The 21,953-nt window shown below is 42.8% G+C and overlaps 1 protein-coding gene across 6 annotated transcripts in view; it reads left to right on the forward strand.

The window, feature by feature from the left end:
* SMPX (small muscle protein X-linked) overlaps positions 1-11,417 on the forward strand; it is a 42,643-nt gene extending 31,226 nt beyond the window's left edge. For all 6 annotated transcript variants that reach the window (XM_064407486.1, XM_064407488.1, XM_064407489.1 and 3 more), the window contains exon 5: positions 10,416-11,417. The gene's annotated coding sequence lies outside the window, so the exon portion shown is untranslated. The remainder of the gene's footprint in view (positions 1-10,415) is intronic.
* The last annotated feature ends 10,536 nt before the right edge of the window (positions 11,418-21,953 follow it).

Below are 21,953 nucleotides of genomic sequence, written 5' to 3' on the forward strand. Positions count from 1 at the left end.
CCCTTCTCTGTATGTGAAAACCACTCAGACACGAAGCAGCATTGCTTAGCACTGGGCGTGTGTCTCTGGAGAAAATGCCAGCTTATCAGGAGTTTTAAGTGGCAGCCAGCATGACAATAGCAAAAGACATGAGCATTCAGTTGTGAAATCATAGAACCTTTCCAGCAGCAGCATTTTGCTGTGTGATAGGTTGCATTTGGGTTTGTGAGAATGTTTCATACATAATTTCGGGTAAAGCTTTAATATTTGATTGGAGAGCCAGCGCAAATAAGTGCCAGCATAGAAGAAGTCCAAGGCCAGTGCCTTCCTCCAGAATCTCTTTTGTGCAAAACAACTTGAAAATCATTGTTCATAATTTAATTATGTAACACAGTTGTGCCTTTTAGAGCTCATATGGCATGAGGCAGAACAATCTTGTGGGTGATAGCCCACCCCTAGAATGGCTTTTATTGCACTCTTTGAGGGACTACAATAAGAGTGCTGAAAGGATTCACGTGGAAGAGTCTTTGCCCTACCATAAAAATGTCAGTAAAAATAACATCATCTTTCTCCAAATTTCAGCCTCCCCAAAATGAATTATTTTCTAGCAAAACAGTGGGTTTTGAGTGGCCTGAATTTTCCCACAAAAACACAGAATATCTGAGAATTTTCAATTTCCTGAGAACGAATCCAAATTTTTAAACTAAATCAGGCCCTCTTGTCAAGAAGCTTTGATTTGTTAGATCTCCGTCTCTCTGTCCGCCCCAAACAACATTTCTACGTGCTTGCCCAGCTGTTGTTCAGCAGCTCCAGCGCTTGCTGCTGTGGGGCTGGTGCAGACACAAGCATTAAGATCATGATGAAGTTTTCCACTCCAGGCTGCTGGAGGGTTTACAAGGCTGGGAGGTTCCTCACCGAGTGTGCCCCTGGGTGCCAGGCACGGCTGTGGCTGCTGGGTCTGAGCTGAGCCTGGCCTGGGCTCTGCTGGGTGAGGCTCCCACGGCAGCCAGGGCTTGGGAGCTGAGAAATGGCTTTGGCCTCCTGATTGTGCTGTCCCACTTGGGACGTGAGAGGTGAGAGAGACACTGCTCACTTTGAAAATTTAAAAAGGTTTATTAAACCTTGACAAAAATACAACAAAAGGAGTATAGAAGGAAAAATTTGCAGTGCTGGGAACTGCCCTCGTGGATACCACATGGCCAGTTTGTCTTTAAGACGGATGCTCTGTCTTTTATACCCTTGGGGGGTTGCATCTGCCAGCCCTGGCCCCTCCCAAAGTCTGCCAGTCAGCTTTTCTTTGCCATTTATCGGTGGAGATTGCTTTCTTTTAACTTGATTAGAGGTCAGGTGTTGCCATGCCTCACCCCCTAAGCACCAAGCTTTTCCATTCCCAGCTTCCCTCTGGTAAGGAATACACCTGCATGCCTTCTCTCTACCTGTCCTAGACAACCCTGGCTGTCTGATGGCAACAGTGCAGGGGAGAAAAAGGGAACTATGGGGAGAGCAGAGGACATCTAAACTACCATAACAAAACTATACGTCATAAAGGTTTTCTTAATATTCACACGATAGTTATCCCTTAATTGTGAGAGCCAATCATTTCATAATCCATCTGTAACAGAGGGTTTTGCTTTTTGGAGCTGTAGTGCTTCTGGTGGGTTCCCTCACCATCCAGCCCAAAGGCTGTGGCCCCCACACTCACAAGTCACTTCTGAAGCAATGCAGTGTGAGAAACAGCCACTCACTTTTCATGATTTTAGAAAGGTTTGTTAAACCTTACCAAAAATACAACGGAAGACTGAATAGACAAAATGTTATGGCGCCAGGAGCAAAGGATTTTCCCCACCATGTGCTCACCCACACAATGGAGGTTTTGCCTTTTAACCCTTCGACCCCTCCCAAAGTTCTGCCCATTGACCCCTTCTTCGCTGTCCTGTGGTGGAGATCACATCCCCAAATCCTGATTGGGGGTCAGATGTCACCACAGTGACAGGCCAGCCCTCCCAAATGTCCCAACCCCAGCTGTCTCTTGATACCAACGTGAGGGGGTAAAACATAAATCTATAAAACATTTCTTAAGCTATATACACGATATTTGTCTGTTAATCGTGCCAGTCAATCACCGCATCACTGATCACGCCGTCTCTGGGGTGGGCTGCCAAGTGCTGGCTGCAGGGAGCCTCTGCAGCCAGAGCACTCAGCACCATGGACATTTTCTCCTAGCTGGAAAACTTGTTTTCAGAGATGTGCCCTTGGCTGAAAAACCCCAGCCAGGCAATTAACTCTCAGAAGGTGCATTTCATATTGCATCACCTCTCTCAGTGCAAGAAAGAGATCCCATTGCTTTAAACGTCACTTTTTTTTTTACTTCCCCTTTTAATATTTTTATTGTTAATATTGATTTTGTTTGTTTGTTTGACTGTTTTTCTGTACTGACTATTTTACCAATCATTATTTTATTTGTATTAGTACTTCATCTGGTTCCTTCTGTATAGATCTTTGCCTTGCAGACATCACAATCACCAGTCCATAATGGCTCCTAGCAACCTCTTTTCTTTCTCATGCTCCTCCACCACCCAGGTGCATTTCTACTGGCTATTTTCCACCCTGTGCCTGCAAGCAGCTGGGTGGTTTTGGTTACTTTGGAGAAATCAATAGGATTTGTTGCACCTCAAAGGAGGTAATAAACACTTCACAGGCTCAGCCATTAGGCTTTGGCTTCCTTACTGATGAATTTGCTACAATGATAATTACTGAAGTTTCACTGTCTGCTGTTATGGGGAATGAAAATGAAAACCAATTAAATTGTCAAAAAAAATCCTGTCTAATCTCACCATCATAAACTTTTTGCTACTTAAGCTCTTTAAGTCATTTGGCTTCGTAACAGACTATTTGGGTGCACTTGCTAATATGGTCAGGATGACACCTGACAACAGTGACCACGCTGTTGAGTGATGCCTACACTGGAAATCCAGTGTTTTTTAACGTAGAGATTGTATAGGTGAATGAGAAGCACTTAACATAAACCCAGAGAACAATTTTCCCTACATTGATAAATAATTGCAAAGAGTAATAATTATAGGCACACACCTGCATGGACTTGGCAGAGCTTACTGAAGTGCAAGAAAGGAAAAGCTTTTTTTTTTTTTTTTCCTTCTCCTTCAGAAGACATTAATTTAAAAGGTAGAAAGTGCTGCAGCATAGTTCTCATTAACAGAGGTAAAAAGAACCACTGCAGCTCCTTATCAACAACCTTAATCACAGCATATGCTATATGCTGCTTAATCTTTGCTAGCCATTATGAATTACAAATTACCTCATACAGTCCCAAAGCAACTGAAGATGGGTCTGCAGAATCTTTTTATAGGGGTGACACTTTAAGTTATGAGAATTTGTAGTAACAATGTTGATGAAAAGCAGAAAATTGAATTAAAACTTGAATTTAATGTGAGGTAAGCGTCTGTTACAGCTACTGTGCTTTAAACCTGTACAGTATGGAGAGAAAATGTAAAGGATAGCTCCAGAAAAAGTCATTGCAGAAGTAGTAATAATACTAATAACAGATAGTATACTAGAATTTATATAGGGTTTTCTTTGTAATAACATTTCAAAGTGCTCTGCATAATCAGTCCTTTAAAATTCAGTCTCTTTATTAATTACTCAGATATTATAAACTTCAATATATGTTTTACCAGGTTTAAGAAACTGTTGTTTTTTTATCTTTCTAGAAAATGTATTTATATCAGCATTTGTAGTAAATCCATTAGCTAAAAAAAAATCCCATGCTCATTAAGGTTCTACTTCATGTAAATGAGAACTGGCAGTCCAGCATAATGTTTATGGCAGCTTTCTGATCTCAGCCAGGAAATGCCCAAAGAAAAGTAAAATTGTAACTGGTAAGGCTGAAGAGACGTGGAAGTTCAGAAAACATTTCCATGCTCAAGAGGTTGTAGTGTTTGTAGCCCACTACAAATCCCAAAACTCTTGAATTAGTACTAGTCAAGAGGAAGTGATACTTGTTTATTTTTCACTGATAAGAAAATGCTGATATCTGATGGGATTTTTTCATTTTTGGAACTGCTACTTATTGCAAGATCTTGGGCCACATACATGTGGATCACTTGTATCTGGGTTCCACTTAGGAAAAAAGGCAATATAATAAATGACAGGTATCATGTTTTTATGGACATTAGGTCTTTTGGAGAACAAATATTTAGAATTCAAGCTCATCTGAAAGCCTTCCATTTGACAGCTGTCATTTCAGAACCACTGAGTGAAGTTGTGTCTCTTGCAAGTTCCTTTGGTGTCAAAGCTTTGTGTCAGTGCGGGCAACAAGAAATTTTGATAGCAGTGTAGCACAAGGAGTGTTTCCACCTGACTATTCATGTGTTAAATAAAAGGGTCTATTGTGTCTGAGTAGACCTGCTGCTACCCAGCCCTTGGCTGCAGCTCCTCTGTGTGTGCCCTGCCGAGCTGCAAACAGTGAAAGGGTCAAAACTGTGCCCTGCTCCCCATGCCACTCTGTCTGAACTGAGATGTAAATTAGAGAAAGAACACATGCATGTCAAAAGAGCACATGGCTTTCAATAATTTCTTCACAGTGAAGAATAGCAGTGTTTGTTATTTAAAAGATTGTTTTTGTGTTTCAGTAGAAAATATTTTTTGCCTGGTGTTTTTTGTCAGACAAATTGAAAGGATAAAAATTCTGACCTTTCTCTTTTTGTTTTGAAACCCTGCATGTATGTGTATGTGCAACCTACATTTCAATTTTCAGCTGCTTTCTTACATATTTTTACTGACTGTAGGTAAAGGGCAAAAAAAGAGAAAGGAGTTAAAAATCATTTTAAAAAATGCATACATGTTTATCTTTCCAGTACTTCACAGGGACAATGCCCAGAAAATATGAGAGAGAACATATTTTAGAAGACATGTGATATATGCTCAGCTATATGAGAGCTTCTCATTATCCTGACAGAAATATAACAAATGTGTTGAAGTAATTTGTAAAAAACCACGCAGGAAATTAAAATAGTTTAATTTAAAGTAGGATCTTTCACTTAGTCAACCAGATATCATTGGAAAGGAGTCAAGGGATGAGCTCCCTCCCCTTTGCAACTTAAAACATCTCTCTGGCATCCCATCACAGTATTAATACGTTAACCTGGAGCACATTTGGCTTCCTACTGCTTCCTCTGGCATCTGTGTGGACAGTGATCTCGATATGACATAAATATTAAAGTCATTGCACGGGAGAAGCTGATTGCAGCAAGTGCTGCCCATCAAAGGGATGTGAGGGGAGAGGAATTAAAGCAGATCCCCTGGCACTCCAGGTTACTGTCTCCAAAAGGTCAAGGCTTTTACCACATGTGTAGGAGAATTAGAGAGTCTAAGGAGATAGTCTGGCTTTATTTCACCTTGATAATTCACTGGAGCAATGAAAAGAGACATGTCCCTGGATTTACCTTTTGCCCAGGTTTTTCCTTCTGTAGAGCAGTGTGTTTGTAATTCTAGGCTAATTCTGCTCCAGACTCACAGACCTTCATGACCTCTGTCCCCTTCTTACCTTACTGTAACTGATACCCTTTTCATTCCCAGTGTGCTGTCTGCTGGGAATGGCCAGATGTCTTTTAAATGACATAATGGGAACAAAACTCTTTCCTGGGACTCCTAATTCCATAAGAAGTCATTACCTTTATTTCCAGCAGGATCTACTTTTGTAGGGGCATTTTTTAACCCTCTTTATCAAATTTTCCAAATGGTGCAGAATTTTCCTCAAGCAGCCATACCTGTTGTCCGTGTGCAGTTCACCTGCTATGTAATAAACACTCAGTAGTTTGGAATCTTTAGAGTGTGGATGACTTAGACCATTATCCACAGCCTGGCTAAACAGTGTTGTGAGGACAAGGGCCAGCTCTCCAACTGTGTCTGCCCCCAAATAGAGCTCTCCTTGCTGCCTCTTTTTGAGGGTTGCATTTTTGACTGAGGTAGTGGTGAGTAAGAGATCTATAAATGGGTTCTGGTGAGGAGTAAACATCATGTGGTCGTTCACTTTGGAAGCTTGTGGAGTGGGAGGCATTTACTGAACCTTGGTGCACTTGCTATAATCACTGATCTTCTTCGAAGTGCTAATGTCTGTTTTATCCTGTGTAAAGTCACTTCTTATAAAAGAGGATGCCTTAACAGAATTTTGAGGTTAAATATATAGGGCTGGGAACTATTGAAATAATGAAAAAAAAATTTAGTGCCCAAGTGATTCATGCATGGTCTTTAATTATATAATATTAACAACAAATGTGGTAATTTTATTTCATATTGCATTGTATTGGAGACACAGCCAAAATCTGGATGGATTTAATATTTCTTCTTTTCTCAGCTAGAATGCTCTCTAAGAAGAGAAAACACTGACAACTGGAATTACTAGTGTTTTTTCCAGAATAAATATTTTGTGTGCTTACTGTTAACTAGTTGGGTGCTTTTCAGAGAATAAAAGGAAGATGCAGCATTAAAAACTGTAATTCTGAAAAAAAAAAAAGTGAGATTTTTGCAATTAATTTCTTTATTTTCATTTATTTTTGAAGTTGTATTTGTGTTGAACAGCACATACATTAAATAAGTTCTTATATAGAAATAGCTACTGCTTTTTTTCTGTGGTCAGAAACCTCAGGGATCCAGTCTTTTTTATTCCAGAAACCAACACTGGCATCCAACCGACTGCAATCATAGCCTTGCAGACTGAAAACTCCTCTAATTCCATGATTCAAAGTGTTTCTAAGCATGTGCTTATGTCCACCCTTAATCAGGACAGCATTTAAGCATTTGCTCTCAAGTATATTCTTTTTTAAATGGCTGAGGGCTGTTCGGGGCGAGGCTGATTGGAGCAGCGAGGGAGTCTGGAGGTAACCTGCAGCAGCAGCTGAAAGAATCACCAGAGAGCAGAACTGTGAGCATTGCTCATGTACCATAAGCAACCTATTTTTGAGTTTACAGGCTCCCATGGATCTCTGGAGGAGTTTGTGCTCTAAAAATAACGTGCCTTTGGGAGCTGGGACAGGGAGAATTGCAGTGGCCAGTGGGGGGTCTGAGTGGATTAGAGCATCACAGGGAGATAATAGAGAGTCCACTGACTGCAAAGGGAGCTCAGGTAGTAATTATAAGCAACCAGAAAGCAGAGAGTATACCTGAAAGAAAGATGATACAGTTACCAGGTGATAAAATAGCACCACTTGCAAGCAGCATGCTTTAGACAAAATTTTAGAAGAGTGGGCTTGATTTTCCTCAGCACCTGAACCCCATGAAAATATTTATCATCATGGCAATTTGGTTTTTGTTTCTTTTGGATGTCAAATGGCAGGGTTCCTGGGAACTCTAGTTTTTGGGTTTTATTGCTCCTCCTGCTAACTAGCTACTCTTGTAGGCACATGGTCACCTAGAAGGCTGGTTTTGCTTTGGTTGGAGCTGCTGTGTCCCAGTTGTGACTGGAAGAACTGGACACAGCAGGCCTTTGGGTGGTCCATTGCCTAGTGAGAGACCTGTGTCATGGAAGGAGGGAAGCAGAGAGGTGCTTGCTTGGCTGGATGGGATACAATGCCAGTTTGGTCCTTTCAGCCCTGAGGTCATGAAGGTATTGAGGGATATTGATTCCAATGGGAGCTGAAGGTCAAAGCTGTGGGAACTATGAGGAAACAAAGAAAGGACAAAGAGGTATTTGAAAAAATAGAGCATGTGACCAAAAGTAATCCCATCAACCAGATTACTTGTCTTATTAGCAACACAGTAATATAGTTTATAGCACCTTGCTGTTTTAGTTTGTAAACTCACTGATGGCTCCACGGCCAGGCAGGGGCAAGAGGGACCTTGCACATGGCCCATGAATCCACCTTGGCCCTCATGAGTAAAGGACAACTTCCCCTAGGACAGGCAAAGCCTCTGCCAGAGTTACAGACTGCCTGAGCTCCAAGACCAGCTCAGGAAATCATTCAGTCCAATGTCCTGCTCAGGTCATTGCTGGCCATGTCCAGTCAGTGTTTGAGTATCTCCAAGAATGGAGATTCCAAAACCTTCCAGGGCAACCTGGACTAGTGTTTGACCACCCTGATGGTAAACGTTTTATTTCCCATCTAGATGAAATTCCCTGTATTTCAATTTGTGCCTGTTGTCTCCTTTCCTGTCACCAGACAGAGGAAAGTCTGTCTCCATCTTTGTTGTACCCAAGGGCTTTGTACCCACCTTCTTTGTATTAGCATGATCCTTGGGGACTTGATGTACCCAGCACAGGATGGCTGTCATTAGGAGCTCAGGCAGTAAGGACAGATTAAACTACTTAAACAAGATCAGCATGTAGCTCCCATGCAAGGCAGATGTGTCCTCCAGGGTGACACCTGCAGAAACACAGCCTTAAATCTAAGATGCTGAATCTGCTAGAAAGGTACAAAAAATGTCACGTAATCCTAAAACCCAGAATGCTAAATTACAGCTGTCCACCATGCCACAATCTGCCCACGATGTGTTTGGAGGTAGGAGCTGTCACTGGCCTCTTTCAGCAGAAGGATCAGAAAACACTTGTGATGCTGAGGACCACACCATGCTCAGATTTGAGTGTGCAGTGTGCCCTGCACAATCTTTCTCCTGATCCCAGGCTTGGGCCCTTGAGTTCAGTCATAGCCAGCAATGTTTTATTCACATACCTCTTAAAAACAGCCACCCTGTGATACTCAGGAACAGGCACAGAAGAGTTTGAAAGAGAAAGGAGGATAATCCTGAATGCTGAAGCACATGGAGAGTGTGTGTAGGCAGGAGGTAATTATATAGGACAGGATTACTTGTGCATGTGTATCCCAGGGAGCCATCAAATACAGACCTAAAGTTGGATTTTGTTTTTGAGAGCAGAAAGAGAAATACCTTAAATTACCTGACTGGAAGGAAATTTCAGCTGAAGCAGAGCAGTGCATTGCCTTACTGAGCCCAGCTGTGAGATGGCTATGTTGTTTGATTGCTAATGGCCACAATGTGCTGGTAGCAGGACATGTGGTGTTGTGGCCTCTTCACTGTGCCCACAATGACTCCCTCTCACTTTCTTTCAAGACAAATTAATTAACATTTGATTTATTTATTTAAAGGTTGCCATCACTTTCAAGCAGTCAGTGTAAGCCATGCAGGGTTTCTCATAACAGCACCTCTCATCTCCAGGGAAAGTTTTTTTTCTGAAAGCAAAGCAATCCCAGCCTTTTGAATGTCCCTCCACTGTTTGCTCAAATTGCACAGCCTGCATGTGTTCAGGAGCACAGCAAAAACTCCCTTCACGTAACTCATCGTGAGATATAGAAGGTTGTCATTTTTTATTCTGTCCTGTGACTTTCTCTGTTTCCTAAGCAGTTGTTAAAGGGTAGACATGTTCCTCCACCTCAAATACTTATATCTTAGCTGATTAAACATGGATGCTGATAGAGTTGTCTTGACCTTTTGAGAGTTAATTGCAATACGTTTTTTCACATTTTCAATATTGAGCTGTCTAGAACCACTGATATCAATAGCAACCATGGTATTTCTTAACTTCAAAGACAGCAGAAATAGGCCCTATGCTGGGCTTCAAATTAGCTGTGACTGCAGGAAAGAGTCTGTAGATGGGTCAAGGAAATTGCTCATCACTCCCCAGACAGAAGCTAAGTACCCCCTCAACTCTGCTTTAGATATGTAAATAAATAAGTGGGATTTATTAAAAGAACACAGAAAATACATTGCTACTATTTCTAGAATACTGTCCTTAGTGCTGGGCAGTGGACACGCTAATGGGTAGAACAGAAAAGGCAAGAGAAGAGGATAACCAAAGCAGTTAAAAAAATTAAAAATGCACAGGCATACATATGTATATATCAGTAAGCAGTATTTAATGGCAAAATTAAATACCATTTTGATTTTTATGAATTGATGCATCCCTACTCCCTGCAACACAGCCCCACTGCTGAGCCACAAGGCAGGATTTCCTCCTGTGCCTGCTGGAGCAGCAGCAGGGCTTCCCTGGGCTGGTCCCCCCAGGCTGTGTGCAGGGCTGGACCAGCTCTGCTGCAGGGGATGGGATGGGATGGGATGGGATGGGATGGGATGGGATGGGATGGGATGGGATGGGATGGGATGGGATGGGATGGGCAGTGGGGTGGGGCAGAGCACAGCAGCTTGTACCAAGGACAAACCTCAAGGCTTCAGAGGCCTGAAGTCTCGACAGAATCATGAAGTTTCATCAGACAGAGATCTGGAGAATAGGTGGGAAAAGCTAGTGGATCACAGAGATTTGTATTCCCTGAGCTTAGCTATAAACAAGTGCTGTCAGAGAAGGAAAAATTGCAGGTGTGGGGAGTGTCCTCCCCCTCTCAGCTTTTCTGTATAATCTGAAAATACCTGTGAGTGCACTGATAATCATTGGTCTTGTGTTTCTTGCACAGGTCTGACAAGTGAAACTGAATGGATTCCAATGAATGGAGAAAATTTCAAATATTTTATATATTTGTATGAAGACTATGAACTTCTCAACTCTTCAACACCCCACAAGAAGAATCTTCTTTGTACATTTATATCAATGCTTTCTCATTGTCCATTTTGTTTAACAGAGGAAAGTAGTGCTGCAATAAAACAGAACAAAGCAACTAGCTATGAATATGTGTATTGTACAGGAATGATTTTGACCTGAGAAAGGGAGTAGTGTAACTTGAAGTTTGAACAAAAGTAGAAAACTATTTTAAAATTACATCATTATTTTCAATTAATTTGGTTTCTTTCTTTTTGAAAAATGTCCATGTGTAGAAAAGAGTTTTTAAATTAATTCACAAAGCGCAGAATAAATGAGGGATATAACATCTTATGCTCTGCTGTGAGTTCCTAGTTATAGAAGAGGAGTCATGTGTCATGTGTAATAAAGGAAATTAAAATATTAAAAGCCATGGTCTTTCTGGTGAGTTGAGCTTAATTCTTCTTTTGTTGTAGAGACAAAGTATTTATTTTCCTCCAGAATCTAAAATGCACTGCTGTTCTGATACTTATGCACCACCTTTATGCAATGAGTACACAAGATGTAAGGTAGCTGACAGAAAACCTGCAACCTTTATTCAAGCAAACAGTCATCCAGCCTTGATGGAACATGTTCATGAATATGGCCTGAAGGATCATTATCTTCAAAAGCTCAAATCAAAAGGGGATACTGGGATATGGATGCTGGGCTAAAGTAATGTATGATCACAGCACCTCTTCATAGAGTGGTTAATCCTTGATGCTTGCATTATATGGACTGTACATAAAAGAAGACTGATGCATATTCCATTTTTGGAAATGAGATCTATTGTAAGAGAAATTTAATACACTGTGTCTCCATGGTCTCTTTTATGTTACTTACTGTAAAGGGATATGAGGAGCTGTTTTTAATAATATTCTTCTAATGTTGATTGAAACTATTCTACATACTCTCTGCCTGGCTCTTGTTTATTCAAATAAAATAAAGATAATTATTCTGGTTAGAAAACAGATTTCAAGTTGAATATTACTTACAATGACATCCATCTAATTCTTGTTTGCTCCATCAGATAATACAAGAGCTAACAGAAATGATTTTTGAATTTTAAGTTTCCATATATTTGCATTACTGTGTACAGGAAATTAGAAAGGAGCTGTACTCTCTGCAGCTCAATTAAAATGACATTCTTGTATTTTTTGCTTTGAATATGGAATGTCAGCATTGTTTACTGTCCTGCTTCATCCTTACATGCTCTGATTTCCCTTAATGCATTTCTTGGAAGTGAACATCCCTGAAGGACAGGTTGGAATGGAAATGTCAAGAGATGGAATGTATCAGGAGCAGCTTTCATTTACATCACAAAGAGGTTAACATGTCTGCTCAATGGAAAATGAACAGTTTTCCCCAACACTGCATTATCAGTCACTGATACTGGACTACATTGTTCCTACTAGTCTGGAAATTATAAAAAGGAGAAAACACGTAATCCCTCAATCCAAAAGCATGCTGAAGGTGAGATGAGTCAGGGCCTTGGCTTTTGTTTCCTTTACTCACTTAAAAAATACTAATTTCAGAGAACTGAGGAAAGGTAAAGCCTCATTTCCCTTCTCCTTTTATAGTTGGGAAACTTCACAGTGAAAATTCCAGGGGATGGAGAGAGCTGGGGCCACATCCCACTCTTCACACCTGAATGTGTAGGTGAAAGAAAGAAAACCTGTCCCTGACAGAAGAGTGTGGCTCTTTTGCCAGATTTCAAATCCTTGCTTCCAAACAGAGGGGTACCACGAGGGGCCACTAAAACATCTTCAGAGTGGGGAGGGACCAGTGAGAGGCAAAGAATACTTTTTCTGAGCTTTGTCTTTATTTTAAATGAAAATTTTTACACTGCCTTGAGACTGACAGCTAATTGAGAGTGGGGATCAGTGACAACCCCGAGTTAAGTCTAAGGACCACAAGAAACCCTTAATAGAACATTAAATCAGCAACCAAGTACTAGGAAAAAAGGAGGTCATGAAGATTCTCTGTCTCAGCTAGCAAACAGTTTACAACTGGCCTGAACCATCTTGTGCTAGTGAGGTTATTTTTCATCTAAGCCTTATTAAAGGTTCAGACTGTAGGGTGCACACAGGCCAGTGAAAGATGTCCCAGGCAACTCTGCAGCCTGGTACTTCTGGCATGGGAAATTCTATTCCCCAGGTGCTCGAGTCTGGCACAAATTTAGGGAAGGATTGAGGTCTTACAATGAAGAACGAGCACAGAAATACAAAATAACAGATCATGCTAAAACCATGCCCATTTCCTGTGGCCACAAGGGAGTCTTTGTGGGTGTGAGCCAGACTCACTGAGGGGTGTGTATGAACACCTCCCTGTGACCAGCGTGGAGAGAGGAGCCAGAGGAATGGCTGCACCAGAGCAACACCCACAGCTGAGCCAGAGACCAGCTCCCCTCCTATCCCCGACCCTTTCAGAGGGGACCCGTGACACAAAGCAGGATACCTGGATTTCAGTGTCACCTCTGCTGTGGTCTCTCTGTGGTGCTGGTGTGAGAGTAAATCAAAGGGACAGTTCTGTCCCTCTGTCACCAAGCACTGGCCATGAAAGGTGGGGGAGAGTTTCCTTCATTAACTCCCAACCCAGAGCTCTGCATTTTAATTTTTTCTTTTTTCTCCTAATGCCAAAAAAGAGATTTTGTTACTCTAAGACAAATTGCTCAATGATATTGTAGCAGCATGTTCTGTTTAGAAAAAACAGAAATAGGCGTCATGCAGTGCCCACTGCAAAGTGTTTGGTCTAATGAGACAGCAAAACCCCAACACATCTGGGAAGAGAGTTTTGGTGAACAAAACCACACTTTAATGATTTTTATAGTTATCTGCACAAAAAAATCCAAACACATTTAGCTTAGAGGTAAAGATAAAGCTAGAGGTAAAATAATAATTACTGTTACTTGAAAATTTTGGGGAGTTTGAATGTGTCTCCATTGGTTACTCTGGTTTAATCACTTTCAGTTAACAGATTATATTGCTTCTGCACTTCTGAGGCAAATAGTGTTATTTGTCTTAAAACTCTGGAGGCTTGGATTTATGCATTAATTTGAATTATAGAACTAACCTGGCAGTTTTATCTTTTCTGTGATAGTGTAAGCTAGTAATAAAAGCAAGGAGTTAAAAACCCCCCAAAAACCAGTACTTCCCCACTGTGCTGCTTTACATACTTTATCAGTAAAACATCTGTAGTTACATGCAACTGTGTTTATGGATGTGAGTTCCCCAAATCAGATTCTAGAGCACAGCTCACTGAGTTCAATGGCATCTCACCAGGACCATGCTTAGTGTACTCACAAGGGTGAGAAAGAAGGTCTTTTTATTTATCTCGTGGTTTATGCAGTCTGTAAATTATTTATGAGAGGACATTAAAAAAATCTGGCACTTTGGCCATTTTTTAATTATAAAAAAATTGATAGAAGAGTATCATGGAAGAGGATCCAAGAAAAATAGTTGCATCTCTTCTTTAGCTTTAGGGGCAAAATATTGAAACAATTTTCTTTTGCCCTTGTGACTAAGTCCCAGTTTCTCTAATGTGTGCATATTTAATTTGAGTGAGTTTTTGCAGATTAAATAATGCGCTTGGAAAAAAGATCCTAATTTTGGTATATGGGCTGCCTAGTACTAGTGGTGCATAAATAATTACAAAGAAAACTTCCCCTAAAGCCAGTTTTTGAGTCCTCAAAAAATACTGCAGCTCCAAGATAAAATATTCTGTAGAGACAAAAAAACCTGAGAGTTGGATATAAGATCAGTCAAACCTGGTAAAATCCAGTTTTCCTGTGTCTTTGGAAGATGTTTCAACCCATTTATAAAATAGCAATAGAAAATGTTCTATTTACTTCCCATTACATTACTTTGCAGTAATCTATGAGGTGGATGCTTTCCAAGGCATCCTGCAGAAGGCTGGTGACTGACTGCAAGTGCAAGTGAAGTGAGAGTTCTCTGGCCCTGATACCAGCTGGGGGTTTCTTAAGCACTGGTGGATGTTAAATTTTGTCTGGTAACTAATCAAATTTGATTCCATCTGGATGTCATACTGTGAAAAGTGATTTAATCCTTCGCTGTATCTTTAGTGAAACTGGAATTAAATTTGCCTTTCTTACAGATGCTGCATCCACAGTGAATGTTTTTTACAGGTACTGCAATAGTTTCTGTTGAGAATGATCTTCATCTGATACAGTGGTTCTTCATTTCCATCTAATACTTCCCTAGCTGAGCAATTGCAGGGTCCATAGCACATCTCCCTTCCAACAGGAGACTGACAATCCAAGCCCTGGATCTTCTATCCTTAACACACAGCTGTTGACCCTGTGAGGCAAGTTTGGACGCAAGGGGCAGGATTCACACATTTTTTGGGCATGAAGAGGATCCATATGAGCAGATGTCATGGTTTGACAGTGGCCAGCTGCCAGGCACCCACCAAAGCAGCTCACTCACTCCTCTGCAGCTGGGCAGAGGAGAGAAAATGAGGGGTTCATGAGTTGAGGTAAGGACTGGGAGCAAATACCATTAAGGGCTCAACTTAGAGATATGAAGAGAATTTATTGCTAACAAAATCAGAGTGGGATAAAGTAAAGTAAACCCTTAAAAAGACCTTCCCCCCACCCCTCCTTCCTTTCAGCTCCGCCTCCTACTCCAGCAGTGCAGGGAGACAGGGAATGGGGGCTGTGATCTGTTCATCTCCCAGGGCTTTTCCTGCTGCTCAGGGAGAGGAGTCGTTCCCCTGCTGCACCCTGGGGCCCTCCCAAGGCAGACAGTTCTCCATGGACTTCCCAGTGTGAATCCATCTCATGGACAACCCTCACCCTCAAGCTGCTGCGGTGTGGGTCACTCTTCCACGGGGTGCAGGCCTCCAAGGACAGGCTGCTCCAGCATGGGAGCAGGGCCCCTCTCGCCACAGGTGTCCCACAGGATCACAGCCTCCCCTCAGGCACCCACCTGCTCTGGTGTGGGGCTCCTCCACGGGCTGAGGGTGGATCTCTGCATCCCTGTGGATCCCTATGGGCTGTGGGTGGATCTCTGCATCCCTGTGGATCCCCATGGGCTGAGGGTGGATCTCTGCATCCCTGTGGATCCCCATGGGCTGAGGGTGGATCTCTGCATCCCTGTGGATCCCCACGGGCTGTGGATGGATCTCTGCATCCCTGTGGATCCCCACAGGCTGCTGGGGCACAGCTGCTTCACCATGGGCTGTACCAGGGGCTGCAGGGGAATCTCTGCTCCAGCACTTGCAGCACCTCCTGCCCCTCCTTCCTCACTGACCTTGGTGTCTGCAGCATTATTACTCTCATATGTTCTCACCCTGCTCTTCTCTGACCAAAAATTACAATTGTGCCACAATTTTTGTTTTAATTTCTTAAATATGTTATCACAGAGATGTTACCACCATCTCTAACGGGCCCAGCTTTGGCCAGCAGCCCATCCATCTTTGGACTCACCAGGAATTGGCTCTGCCAGACATAGTGGAAGCTTCCAGCAGCTTCTCACAGCCATTTCTGTGGTCTTCCTGCTACCAAAAGCCAGGCCAATGCAATCCCAATCCAGTAGATCAACCCATCAAGTGCAGGAGAATAGTGCAAGTGGGATGAACTCATAGCAAATGAGAAGTGGAAGGTGGGGCTGAGAGCCAGAAAACAGCCTAGGTTAGGCTTCTGCTTTGAGAAACGGGGCAGGGAGAAGATTTATTTCAGGTAAAGCCGATTAAATATTCTTGTAAGGCAGATGAAATATAAGCAGCTGGGAGAAGTCTCACGATCACTGGCCTTTTTTCTCATGGGGGCCTTCAACTTTCCAGTTGTCTGCTGGAAATACACTCCAGCAGAGAGGAAAGAGTCCAGGAGGTTCCTGGAGCGTGTGGAAGATGACCTGACACAGCTGGTGAGTGAGCTACCCAGGGGAGGTGCCCTGGTGGACCTGTGGTTTGTGGACAGAGAACTTGTGGGTGATGTGATGGTTGGAAGGTGTCTCAGGCAAAGCCATCATGAAAGAATAAAAGTTTTTGACTCTTGGAAAAAGACCTTCAACTTTGAGAGGACAGCTGGTCACAACTGGTATTCCCTAGGGCTCAGTTATGGAGCCAGTCCTGTTTAGCAGAATTTGCTGATGACATCAAGCTGGGTGGGAGTGTTGACCTGCTGGAGGGCAGAAGGGCTCTGCAGAGGGATTGGACAGGTTGGATTGATGGGCTGAGGCCAGTTGTATGAAGTTCAGTAAAGGGAACTGCCAGGTCCGTCACCTGGGTCACAACAACCCAAAGCAACACTCCAGACTTGGAGAAAAATGGATGGAAAGCTGTGTGGAGTAACAGGGTGTTGGTCAGCAGAGGCTGAAAATGAACCAGCATGATCCAGGTGGCCAAGAAGGCCAAAGTCACCTGGTCTGTGTCAGCAATAGTGTGACCAGCAGGACCAGAGCAGGAATTGCCCCCTGAACTCAGCACTGATGAGGCCACACCTCAAATCCTGTGTTGTTTTGGGCTTCTCACTATAAGAAAGACACTGAGGGGTTGGAGTAAGTCCAGAGAAGGGCAGTGGACACTGTTTAGTGGTGAACTTAGCAGTGCTGGGTTAAAGACTGGTCTTAGTGATCCTGTCTTTTCCAAATTAAACTATTCTAATGATTCTGTGATTCTAAAATCCCTGCTTCCATACCACTTCTTCCTTCCCAAATTTTCGAACAGATAGCTCAGCAGGTTCACCCGAGCACGTCCAGCAGGGTGGAGAAAGATATGTGCTGGACTGAACCATGAGAGGTAAACACTTAGAGGAAGCCAAAACTTGAGGACAAATCTTAAGGCCCTTTGGATCATTATTGTTACTGAACTTAGGAAAACCATCTTTCTCCTTGATTCCACCCTTAGTCCTTGTATGTGCTGAAGTGCTGATTTGGAGATGCTGGTGAGCAGTGGAGGAAACAGCAGGGTTTGAGTAAACAGGGCTCTGCTTCTCAGTGTTGCTGGTTGCTGTCACCATTGCTGACAAGCCTGGCCCTGACCTGATGACCTAGAATTACACGGGTCAGGGGAATATCCAGATTTGTGCTTTCCTACAGAAACTAGGTAAAAAGCGCAAATTCTTAAATGTCTTATTGTACAGAGAGGTAGCAAATGCACACACACACAAAATCAAAAGCAAATAAAGTCCTCTGCCCTGTGAAGCACGTAGAGTCCTCCTCCTCCCTCTTTCCATGACAGACACGTGTCCCTGGAGCTGGGGTATGGTTTACCAGCCCTCTGGCCTTCACAATGTTCTCGGCACTTCTTGTACACTCCCTGCATGCACATCCATATGCTCATCCTCTGTTTTTATTGCTGAAGGTTATCAAGGGTAAATGAAGGCCTCCAATGCCACTTTCTATGGCCAATTTAGAGCTCACAGATAATCTCCTGTGAGGTCACCCACCTCTTCTAAATGTCATGCACGCATGTGATCTGAAGGCCTTCACAGTCTGTCCTCATGCCTGAATGACATCCCAGTGACTCAGCCACTAACACCTCTGAATGAGGCCGCCCCTTAATTCCCTGCTATGGCTGTTTCTCCAATAAAATGTTACTGAGCATCCTCACACTGAGACCAAACAAGTGGGGCAGTGTGCGGGGTAAGAGCCCCGCGGAGATTAGGAAAATGGCACTGGGTGGCACCACACAGTTGAGAAAATTCATTTGACATCAAATTCATATAATCATGACTCAAATGGGACGTGTGGGGTGCCCATGAGAGAAGAGAAACGTGCTCTGCCTATGCCATGCATCCAGCAAGGCAGCAGAAATCAGTTGTGCTCTGACCTGAACCCAAAGGCCAGGCCAGCTGCAGGGGCAGGTGAAGCTCTGCTGTTGGTGCACCATGGATTTACCACCAGCTTCCACCTGGAAAAGAGCCCCACCTGATCAGGAGTTCTGGAGGAGCCTGATTTAGAAGGATATGAGGTGGGACCACAGCCTCCAAAACCCTTCCTGCTGGGATGGAGGCAAGCCAGGAAGGCTCCTCTGCTTCCCTCTTCTTCCTTCAGCAAGACCCAGGCTCTGCTAGCTCTGCTAGCCTCTCCTGGAATTGCACCCATCTAGCCTGCTTGAGGCTTCCTGCCCTGCTGTCCTTCAGGGAGCTCCTCACACCTGTGGGGGAAAAGCCCAGTGCCCAGGATTTCTAGTCCTTCCCCACAAAGCTGGGACTATCTCATCCCTCTGTGAGCTTCTTTAGTGTGACTGTGATTTCCCCTGTGAAGTCATTCTGTCCTGCTGGAGCAGCACATTGGGGAAGTGATTTTGCCCTGCAGGATTTCAGGAAACACAACGTATGCCAATGTGGAGGCATAATTCCTCCAGAATTTGTCTCGTTGTATCCCAGCAGTCTCGCTGGCATTGCATCGTCTGGCAAACCTTTACCAAAAGCAGCTTCCAATTCTACAAGGGGGTCTCTCTGCTGCAGCTCTTTCAACTTGGTGTGGTACAGCATGGATCAGAAGAATATGGCTGTTGTTAGTCTTGCTTATTGGTTTTTTTGGCTTAGTGATATTTTCCACATCTTGTTCCTTCTCCTCAAGAAAAGAGAGAAGAAAGTGACATTCAGAAATGCAAGTTACTAATATCCAGAACAAGAAATGTTCCTCCTCTACCAATATAAAAAGAAAATTAGCTGTTTTATTCATCTTTATGACATGTAGGAGAAAAAAACAAGAAAAAACTAGCTCTGACATCAGTGATAGTGGAGTTCATTTCCACATTATTGCATTCAGTTGTCAAAAATGCATTTTTTATGGATCTATCTCAGCAGAAGTTCTCAAGTCATGACATCTCTGGGAAGCAGCTTTATAAAGAGCAGTGATGTTGGGCACTGACCTTCCAATGGCTTTTCCTGTGAAGAGAGGCAGTGCTTTCAGGCAGACACTTTGCATGCCCTGTCCTGTGTATTTTCAGCTTACTGACATGCTTGGTAAATTTTGCAAACAGCAATTACGATGTCTCCAAAGCATCACACACCAGCATGCATCCCAGGCTTTCTCCTATTTAAAGCTTTTGTTTTTCAGTAAAACACCTCTATTTAGAAAATCACTTGTGTGAATCACCAAAGCCTGAGGACTTTGTGACTGAATGCTTATTAGGAGCAGAAGATCCTTAAGTACAGCCCTCAGAGGGGTTCAAAATGCCATCTAATCCATCTCCTCGCCTCCAGGCAGATTTGTAAGGAATATATTTTTTACAGCACACTTTAGAGATTATGCCATGCATGATGGCAACCTCACAACCTCCCTAGGCAACTTGTCCTAGCCTTTTGTTATCTTTACTGTTGGAAACTCTTTCCTAATTTAAAGCTGTTATTATTGGCCTGCATATATATATATATATATATATATATATATATATATAATGTATCTGTGATATTACATGTTATGCCTCTGCAGGAAACACCCAACACTCAGTACAGCAATCAAATTGGAAAATCATGACAACCATATCAATTTCCCTCCCAGAGGTGAGAAAGCAAACCCTGTACTTCCCAAGACATGACTGACCTACATGCAAGGGGGGACCTTGGTCTCTTGTGATTTTTCTAGGTCAGATGACAAAAATAATGAGTCTTAAAGGAAGTGAGCTGGTTCTTGCTGAACCCAAGCAAGAAGGCTCACACTCAGAAGAGCTAGTGGTTCCCAGTCCTGGGAGGCTCCACCTCCTCTAATGCCACTAGAGAACAGACCAAAACCAAAACAAGGAAAAAAAGGAACGGGATAGATGACTAAAGTTTAAAAGTCAAACCCCAAACCACTTCACCATGCAGAAGGTGTTGCTCAGAACACATTTTTTTATCTTCAGAAGTGAGGAGCCCAAATGAGCATGCAGTGATTGGTGTAACTAGAAATTATGCTGAAAAGAGTCAAGATACGAAGTTGGATTATACCTTCCCCAGCGATTCTCCTGGTTGGAATTTTTGGTCATGATGAAATGAAAGGCAGGTATAAGAAATACTGATAGAGATCATTTCATGTCTGAATAGTCTTCAGAATTTGAAACTAGTAGCTGAGTTGAAGCTTTGCTGGAGCTACAGCTTCCCACCTATAGTTGTGTAGGGGAAATAGAAGGACTAAAGTTGTTTTGGAAAACCTGAACCCTTTTTTATTCCTAATACAAATTTTCACCACTAATAACAATCACAAGAAATTCCTTTTCTCTTCCCTCCATTCACATTTTTTAAATGAGAAAGTAATTCTAATTTCCCAGCATACCATTAGCACCCAACACATCAAACCCACCCAAAAGGATAAGCAGAATGAAGATCTCTATTTTCATCACTGAACACACAAGCTTTTAAAAATAACACGCTGAGGTGGGCCAAGGGGAGAAGAACTTTACCCCCCCATCCTTGCACATACGTCCCATAGTGATGCCTGCTTTTATGGCAGTGCAGCCTGCCACAGGAAGCCAAGGTTAAATAGTTTAAGGTTGAATAGCCTGGCTCCCCTTGGAGCGAGCATTTGCGACCTTTAGAAGACTGTCCAAACCAGAAGCTGGTAAATATTTGTTTCTAGGAGAAACCCAAACAATTGAGAGCAAAAGGATTTATTGACTGCAGTGACTTCCAGTAGTGGCCCCATGGGAGGGTGTTTTCCAGCACCTTCTGAGTGTTCCAAAAGTGCCCATTGCTCACAGCACTGTCCTGAACAAACCTGACAGTCTGGTGTCACCTTGATGACAGAATCACTGCACTTCAGTAAACAGGAGGGACATGACCATGAGGGGCAGTGGCCATTAGGATTGTTTAGTTGCCTGATGGAACCTTGGCTTCTAACTGCTCTTTCTGCCTTTGAAAGTCACCTGAATACTTCTGTTTCTGGTGTCTCAGCTATGCCTATTTATCCTCTTGTTTGTCTTTCCAGTTGAGAATTTCAGTACATGGGAAACCACAAATGGCCTGTAGGAACTGAAGTTCTCTGCAATGCTTTTTTTTCCTGGACTTGTGGCAATGTGTTGCAATTCCAGAAGCTGTAGAAATGCAGTATTTTCTCCAGTAACTCTTTTCTGGAAATAAGAGGAAGATCAGGAGAATGCCTGATCTGACCAGCAGGGAAAAAACCCCAAGAAATCAACCTTTTTTTAATGAATTATTTTTATTAATCATTTAATTAAACATTTCCAGAATTTGAAGCAGTAGGAAACAATATTGCTTCTGAAGTAACCCAGGTGAGATCAGCAGGGGCACCCACATAACACTGGTGCCTGAGGACTCTGCTCCCTGAAGCATCAGTGGAGGCTGCAGAATGAGAACATCCTAGCAGAGATTATTGCTGCCCTTCCCCAGCCTTGCTCACCAGGGCCTGCTCACTCCATACAAGCCACTGCCAATCTCTACAGAGCAAGAGTTAACCCATTAAAAATAAAGTGCTGTAGGTAGAAACTCACCAGACTCTCTTTTCTAGGAGATAAGGAGCTCAGTTGTAAA

The sequence above is a fragment of the Passer domesticus genome, chromosome 2 (assembly GCF_036417665.1).
Source record: "Passer domesticus isolate bPasDom1 chromosome 2, bPasDom1.hap1, whole genome shotgun sequence".
Classification (NCBI taxonomy): domain Eukaryota; kingdom Metazoa; phylum Chordata; class Aves; order Passeriformes; family Passeridae; genus Passer; species Passer domesticus.